Raw genomic sequence first — 8,338 nt, forward strand, 5'->3', positions numbered from 1 at the left:
AATAAATACGGAGCAGTGGGAGTGAATGTGAGCAAAGTAGGTTGAGCATATTTGAACAACCTTTTCTTTGAGGTACTTTGTCAGGAGGAGGTTTTTGTTTGTCTTTTTAAAGTTTTTACTTGGTTACGTGTTCTCTCACTGCCTTTTTTTTTTTTTTTAATTAAAAAAAAAAGCCCTTCTTGGTATTACATAAGTATTTTAAAAATAACAATAAAATGCATATGTATACATATAAAATTAAGGGATATGTATAATAATTTTGAAATTATTATTTTATAGTTCAGAAATAATCACTATTATCTTAAGTCGCAGTTTATCCATTTTTTCCCCCCTAGGGTGGATGCAGATTTGGGGAAACTGAAGCTTATACATTTTGAGGGTTCACTCAAATACAAAGAAAATTTCTCAAGTAGATATTTATTTAAAATGAGCAAAGAAAATAGGAACAAAAAAATGTAAAAACCTAACATGCTACAAAAATGTTTTTCTATTATTTTTCTTCTCTTATGGTACTCTCTTTTGTATCTGAACTTTAGTATGAGCAATAATTCTGGAAAAATAACAAAAAATATGAATTTAAGGCATTCCATGGTATTGAGCTACAGAACTGGACTATGTAATCAATTACTCTTTTACTACAATGTGTTGCCTTCTGGATAGATAGATAGGAGCTGTGCCATGGAATCTCTGCAGCCTTTGGTTCATTGGCTGCTTTCCTCTGCCGAAAATGTTCTGAGTTAACTGAAAAGACAGTGAGAATATTAATTACATTTTTGTTAATATGTTTGTGTGAAATTGGCTCTTTGAAAATAAGATGGTAAAAACTAAGTACTAAGAGATATTAGAGATTCATTATTTATAATACTATTAAAAACAATTTCTTAAAACCAGACTTGAATTAAGAAAGCTGTTACTTGTGGTATCAGACAACAAATTTCTTTTTTTTTTCTTTTTTTTTCCAATTTATTTATTTTCAGAAAAACAGTATTCATTATTTTTTCACCACACCCAGTGCTCCATGCAAGCTCTGCCCTCTATAATACCCACCACCTGGTACCCCAACCTCCCACCCCCCTGCCACTTCAAACCCCTCAGATTGTTTTTCAGAGTCCATAGTCTCTCATGGTTCATCTCCCCTTCCAATTTACCCAAAAGCACATACCCTCCCCAATGTCCATAACCCTACCCTCTTCTCCCAACCCCCCTCCCCCCAGCAACCCACAGTTTGTTTCGTGAGATTAAGAGTCACTTATGGTTTGTCTCCCTCCCTATCCCATCTTGTTTCATGGATTCTTCTCCTACCCACTTAAGCCCCCATGTTGCATCACCACTCCCTCTTATCAGGGAGATCATATGATAGAGACAACAAATTTCTAATTGTCAATTTTAAAGAGACCCATTTCCTTTGATATGTGATGGAATGTAAGCAATAACATTTATTTTTAATTGTGGTAAAATATATATGACATAACTATCTTAACTATTTTTTAAGTATACAGTACAGTGTTAAGGATATTCACACTGTTGTGTGATCACCAGAACTCTTTTCATCTTGCAGAACTGAAATCCTATACCCAATAAATAGTAATTACCAGTTTTCCTCTCTCTCAGTCCCTGGCAGTCACCAGTCTACATTTTCTTTCTATGAACTTGACTACTCTAGCTATCCCGTATAAGTGGAATTACAGTTTTTGTCTTTTTGTGATTGGTTTATTTCACTAAGTCTTATAATCCATATACACAAGATGTCTTTCCATTTATTCTTATCTTCTTTAATTTACCTTATTTTATTTATGAGAGAGAAAAAGAGAGAAAGGGGAGAGAGTGAGAGAGAGCATAAGCAGGGGTAAAGGCAGAGGGAGAGGGAGAAGCAGACTCCCCAGTGAGCAGGGTGCCTGACATGGGGCTTGATTCTAGGACCCTGGGATCATGACATGAGCCAAAGGCAGATGCTTAGCCAACTGAGCCACCCAGACACCCCATGTCTTCCTTAATTTCTTTCAGCAATGTTTTGTCATTTTTGAATGTATAAGCCTTTAGTTTCCTTGTTCAAGTTTATTCCTAAGAATTTATTGTTTTTGGTGCTATTTTTAAAAAAGATTTTATTTATTAATTTGAGAGAGAGAGAGAGTATGAGCAGAGGGAGAGGCAGAGAAAGAAGCAGACTCCCTGCTGAGCAGAGAGCCCAGTGCAGGGTTTGATCCCAGAACTCTGAGATCACCACCTGAGCCAAGGCAGACACTAAACAGACTGAGTCACCCAGGTGCCCCTGTTTTTGGTAGTATTGTAAATGGATTGTTTTCTTAACTTCCTTTATGATCTGTTTATTGTAAGCTTATAAAAAGGCAACTGATTTTGAGTATTACTTTTATATCCTGCAACTTTGCTGAATTCATTAATTATAACTTTTTTGTATGTGATATGTGAACATTTAGGGTTTTCTGCATGTAAGATTATATTGTCTTCAAATAGGGATAATTTTATCTCCTCCTTTCCAGTTTATTTCTAGCTCCATTCCACTGTGAAGGATAGGTAGCATGATTTCAATAATTTCAATGTATTAAGACTTATTTTGTGTCCTAACATTAAGTCTACCCTGGACAATATTCCATTTGCACTTGAGAAAACTGTGCATTCTGCTGTTGAGTGTAGAGTTTTGTATATCCTTGTTAGGTCCAGTTGGCTTCTAATGTTGCTCAAGTCCTCTTTCCTTATTGATCTTCTGTCTGGTAACTGTACTCATTCTTGGAAAGTGAGGTATTGATTTTCCTATTGTTATGTAAATGTGTCTGCTTCTTCCTTCAATTCTGTCAATGCTTGCTTCATATATTTAGGAGCTCTGATGTTGGGTACATATATATTTACAAATGTTTTATCTTCTTGAGGTATTGATCTCAATACATAATATAATGACCTTTTTTTTTGTCTTTGTAATCTATTAAAGTCTACTTTGTATGATATTAGTATTTATCCTTCTTTCTTGTCTCTGCCCATCTCCAAAGAAGTATTGATGGATTTCCATAAATGTCGTAGGCTTCTTGATCCAGCACAACAAATCTAGAGAATCAGATTTGAATGTGAACGAAATAGTGGTAGGATGAGACTATCTCAACAGCCTTTTGTCAAGAAGGAAGGATTTTTGTTTTTAATTGCTTTACTTAGTCATTCCTTTTATCTTCCCTCCTTTTTGGGAAGGACTTTTATTATTGACGTGTTTTTTTTTTCAATAACAAAAAACCATATTTATGTGTGTATATATAAGATCCCTAATTTTATAGTCCAGAGATATTCATTAATATTTTTTCTATTGTCTTCCAGTTTTCTTCTCTGCTTATAGTAGGATGGATTTGGAGGTTTTTTCTGGGGGGGGTACCAGGTAAAGCATAAAAATACAAAATTTAGAGCTTAATGATCTAACTCAAATGTATATGCAACAGTATCACAGACAGATGTCTTTAAGTCCTGAAATTGAACACAGTAGCTTCAAAACTGTTAAACCCTAGCTGGGCTAAGTATAGGGGACATGCATATCTTGAGAAAAAAAGGTTTTATAGAAGAAAGGGTGAGCACATGACTCAAGTCCTATGAAGACAATCCTTCAGCCAACTTGGTTAAAATCTTCTCTCTCTTTTGTTTTTGTTCATGAGGAGGCTATAAAAACGCCAGGTCCAGAGATGAAGAATTTAAAGCTAGTAATTTTTGCCCAAAAGATCTAAAAAATTATTTTTATTTATTATTTGTACTTAATATTTTATATATTTTAAATTTAACATTTATATTTTACAATTTTAAATAAAGTATGTATTACCTTAAAAATGGTAAGGTTATTATTATTTTAAAATGTAAGAAAATAAATTTGGAGTTTTTCTTTTAGCTTCCCAGGTTTGTAATTGCTATGGAAAAGATGTCTTAAAGTTTAAATTTAAAATTATAGACAAGTCATAATGAGAGTATAATATTGGTAATGAAAGAATGGTTGAATAGTTTCCTAAATTTATTTATGGAATTTATGGAAATAAATGAGACAATTTAGCTAAAATGAAGTTTTTTCATGTTATACTACTTTAACTCCAAAAATAATGAGGTTATTTTAGAATCTGTTTATTTGATGGAAATTCTCAGGCAGGAAGAGTCTCATTTTAACATCCTGCTATACAACATTTGGTTACAAAGCTATGGATACTCTAGCTCTTCTGAAGGGACACAAACTTAAAGCAGTTTCTGTTTAAAAAATCTATTTAATGCAATTCTGCCACTGAGAAAAATGTGTGTACAAAGGAAACAAGATTCACATCCTTAAAGAATTCTATAATCAGAGAGGGTCAGCATGGTGATTTAACTATAAAAATCAACCCGAACTAAAAGCATGTTGGATGTTGTTGAGCATCGAAAAAAAAAACCATAGCTTTTAAGTCTTTAATCCACTTTTTAAGAGATTTTATTTCTTTATTTGAGAGAGAGAGAGAAATTAAGAGAGAGTGCAAGTAGAGGGAAAGGGCAGAGGAAGAAGCATTCTCCCCCTGAGCAGGGAGCTGGATGTAGGGCTCCTTGTGGGACTCTATCCCAGGACCCTGACATCATGACCTGAGCTGAAGGCAGAAGCTTAACGAACTGAGCCACCCAGGTGCCCCAGTCTTTCATCCATTTTCAGTTTATTTTTGCATATGATGTGAGGTAAGTGTCCAATTTCATCCTTCTGTATGTGGATATCCAGTTTTCAGAGGCTATCCTTTCCCTATTGTGTGTTCTTGCTACTTTTGTTGAAGACCAGTTGGCCTTAGATGTGTTTATTTCTAGCCTCCATATTCCAGTACATTAGCCTAAATCTTGGCTTTTATGCCAGTATATACTGTTCCTATTATTGTAGATTCTTAATGTATTTTAAAATCAGGAGATGTGATGCTGCTAGCTTAGTTCTTGCTCATGATTGCTTTGATTATTCAGGGTCTTCTGTGACTCTGCACAGGTTTTAGGGTGATTTTTCTATTTCTGCACAGAATACCACCAGAATTTGCATAGGTATTGTTTGAATATGTAGAGCACTTTGGGTAGTATGGACCTTTTAACAATATTAATTCTTCTAATCCCTGAATGTGAGATGTTTTCCCATTTATTTGTATCTTCTTTATTTTCCTTCATCACTGATTTGTAAGTTTCAGCGTACAAATCTTTTACCTCTTTGGCAAAGTTTATTTCTCAGTATTTTATTATTTTTACTGTTACTGTGAATGATAGGTTCCTAAGAAAATTAAAAAAAAAGAACTATTATATTACCCAGCAAGCCAGCCCCTGGGTATATATCCAAAGGAAATGAAATCAGGATCTCAAAGAGATATTTGCATCCCTATGTTCACTGAAGCATTATTCACAATAGCCAAGATATGGAAACAATCTAAATGTCCACCAATAAATAAAGGGATAAAGAAAATGTGGCATATAAGTGAAGTGGAATATTACTTAGACTTAAAGAAGGAGATCCTGCCATTTGTGACAATGTGGATTGAACCTGGAGGACATAATGTCAAGAGAAATAGGCCAGATGCAGAAATGCAAATACTGCATTATCTCACTTATATGTGTAATCAAAAATAATAAAATAATAGCAGCCGAGAGTAGAATGTCAGTTGCCAAGAGCTGGGGGAGGAGGAAATGGGAAGATATTGGTCAAGGAGTACATTTCAGCTATGTAAGATAAGTTCTGGAGATCTAATATACAACAATGTGACTATAGTTAACAATACTGTATTGTATAGTTGAAATTTCTTGAAGGGTTGATTGTGTTTTCACCACACACACAGAAACACACACAAAATAACACAATAAAAGAATAGAATTCAGAACTATGCAAAAAGTAAGGCAATGATCTAGCTTGGCTGTTGACTATAATAAGCATGTCCCCTTGCCAGCAAGGGAAAGAGTACATGACTAGAGGGAGGGCACATCTTTATCCTAGTGATGATCTTTTGGAATACAGGGCATACATAAAAAACTAAAATTATAGAGGATTTTAATTAGTGAGATAGATATTTAGGAGAAGAAAGAGCCTTGAGGAATGCCTGGAAAGCTATTACTGTATAATTACGAGTTTATGGCAGTCCAAAGCATCTCTCATGTCACTTTCTGAGAAGCCCTAGAAAATTCCCTGTTCCCTTATTCCATACAAGTTCAATCCAGTGAGTTCCCTCCAATCACCTCACCTCACCTTAAATGAGGTGAGACTCAGCCTGGAACCACATCGGTGACAATAACAAGTACTCCCTGGTTCCAGGCACCTGGTTATTCTTTCTGGGAGACCCTTCAGAGACACAGCTCTGACTTCCCAGGGGGACAATTCAGTGACTTATAAATGGGCCTGATGTGAAAAATCATCTCATCCTTGTCCCAGAGACCCAATCTGAAAAACACCTTCACAACAATTAGTGGGTGTGACCTCCATGGCCCACCACATCTGTTTTGGTGTGAAGACATAGGTAAGTGCACTGGCGTTAGGCCACACCTCAAGAAGTACTTCCTTTTCACATTTGGTCCACTTTAAGTTGAGAAATCCTGAAATTTTGACTTGGGTTTTAGATCTCACTGTTAGGCAGTTCTCACTGTAAAGCCACATCAGGCCCGGTTTATGAGGGGGAAATGTTATCCCTAGCTTAATGTCTCCTTTTTTACCATTTCTTGAGCGGCAGAGTCCACATACCAAAAATTGAGAGACTTTAAGATTTGAAGAGGGAGGGGGTTGTCTTTTAGAACCACCCCAAAGGAAAAATCAGAATCTAAGAAAAGAGGGGCACAGGGAGTTGCTGCTTAACACACATAAAGTTTCAGTTTTACAAAATGAATCAATTCTAAAGATCTGATGTAGAACCAACATGCTTATGGCTGATAGTAATGTACTGTGCATCTAAAGATTTGTTAAGGGGGTAGATTTCATGTTGAGTGTTCCTACCCCAATAATAATAATAAAACGAATCTAATACAAAACCTGAAGACCTAAGTGCCTGTGTACTTGTCACCATAAAGAGCTCACACTATAATGGAAATTTCACATTCAGTGCTGTGGGTTCCATTAAGCCTCCTTGTTCAGGAGGAGGGTCTACCTTCTCATTCATTTCCACTACTCTTTCAGAATATGTTTCTAATAATCATGCTAAGATGTAGAAGTAAAGGGGCGCCTGGGTGGCTCAGTGGGTTGAAGCCTCTGCCTTCAGCTCAGGTCATGATCTCAGGGTCCTGGGATTGAGCCACACATCGGGCTCTCTGCTCAGCGGCGAGCCTGCTTCTTCCTCTCTCCCTCTCTGCCTGCCTCTCTGCCTACTTGTGATCTCTGTCTGTCAAATAAATAAATAAATTAAATCTTTAAAAAACAAAAACAAAAACAAAACAAATGTAGAAGGAGAGTGCGGCCCTTGGACTACATTTTACCATTTCATACAATTCCTGCAGTGGGAGGACATTTAGAGAGCCATCAGCCAAACCCAACCTCTTTTGTCTTGGTGTTACATTTCCTAGAGTATGAGGAAAATGGAAACTGCATTAATGACCTGCTAGAGGCCTATTCTGTTTAGGAATCGGATCAGTTTTTATTTTTAGCATATTATCTTAATATGTTTAACATAAATACCTTCAATATTGTCAATTGATATTGACTGTTTTTTTCCCTCTACACATGCACTGGTCCACTGAAGTGATAAAGAAATAAGAGTAAGCAGCTCGTTCTTCAAAGTCAATTTACTAATTGCTGTTAAAGCTATGGCTCCTCGGCTAGCCCCTTTTCTACCCTGGCTACCAGGAGGGCAATGTGACATCAACATCTGCCTCTCAAGGTGTGCTTCTTTGCAATCCTTGCCAATGAACTTGGATACTGACACAACACAAAATGAGTTTAAATTTGTGTGATCATAAATTCAACTGATAATACTACAGAACAAACCATTTAGATGTTGCTGGCTCAATAGAGCTGTGAAACAGATACTTTAATTTTCCATTGTGGTAAAATACATATAACTAAAACTTACCATTTTAACCATGTTTAAATATATAGTTCAGTGGCATGAAGTACATTCACATTGTCATGTAACCATCACCACTATCCATTTCCAGAACTTTTTCATCATCCTAAACTGAAGCCAAACTAAATGTATTTCAACCTTAACCTTACATAAATGGAATTGTACAACACAGGTCTTGAGGGTCTCACTTTGTCACACTTAATATATAGCTAGAAATGGAATTGCTGGGTCGTAAGGGAATTTTACCTCTAATCTTTTGAGAAGCTGCCAGTCTGTTTTCCAAAGTGGCCGTCCTACCTCTCGTTCTCACTAGCGATGTGTGAAGGTCAAAACTG

The sequence above is a fragment of the Neovison vison genome, chromosome 2 (genome assembly GCF_020171115.1).
Source record: "Neovison vison isolate M4711 chromosome 2, ASM_NN_V1, whole genome shotgun sequence".
NCBI lineage: Eukaryota > Metazoa > Chordata > Mammalia > Carnivora > Mustelidae > Neogale > Neogale vison.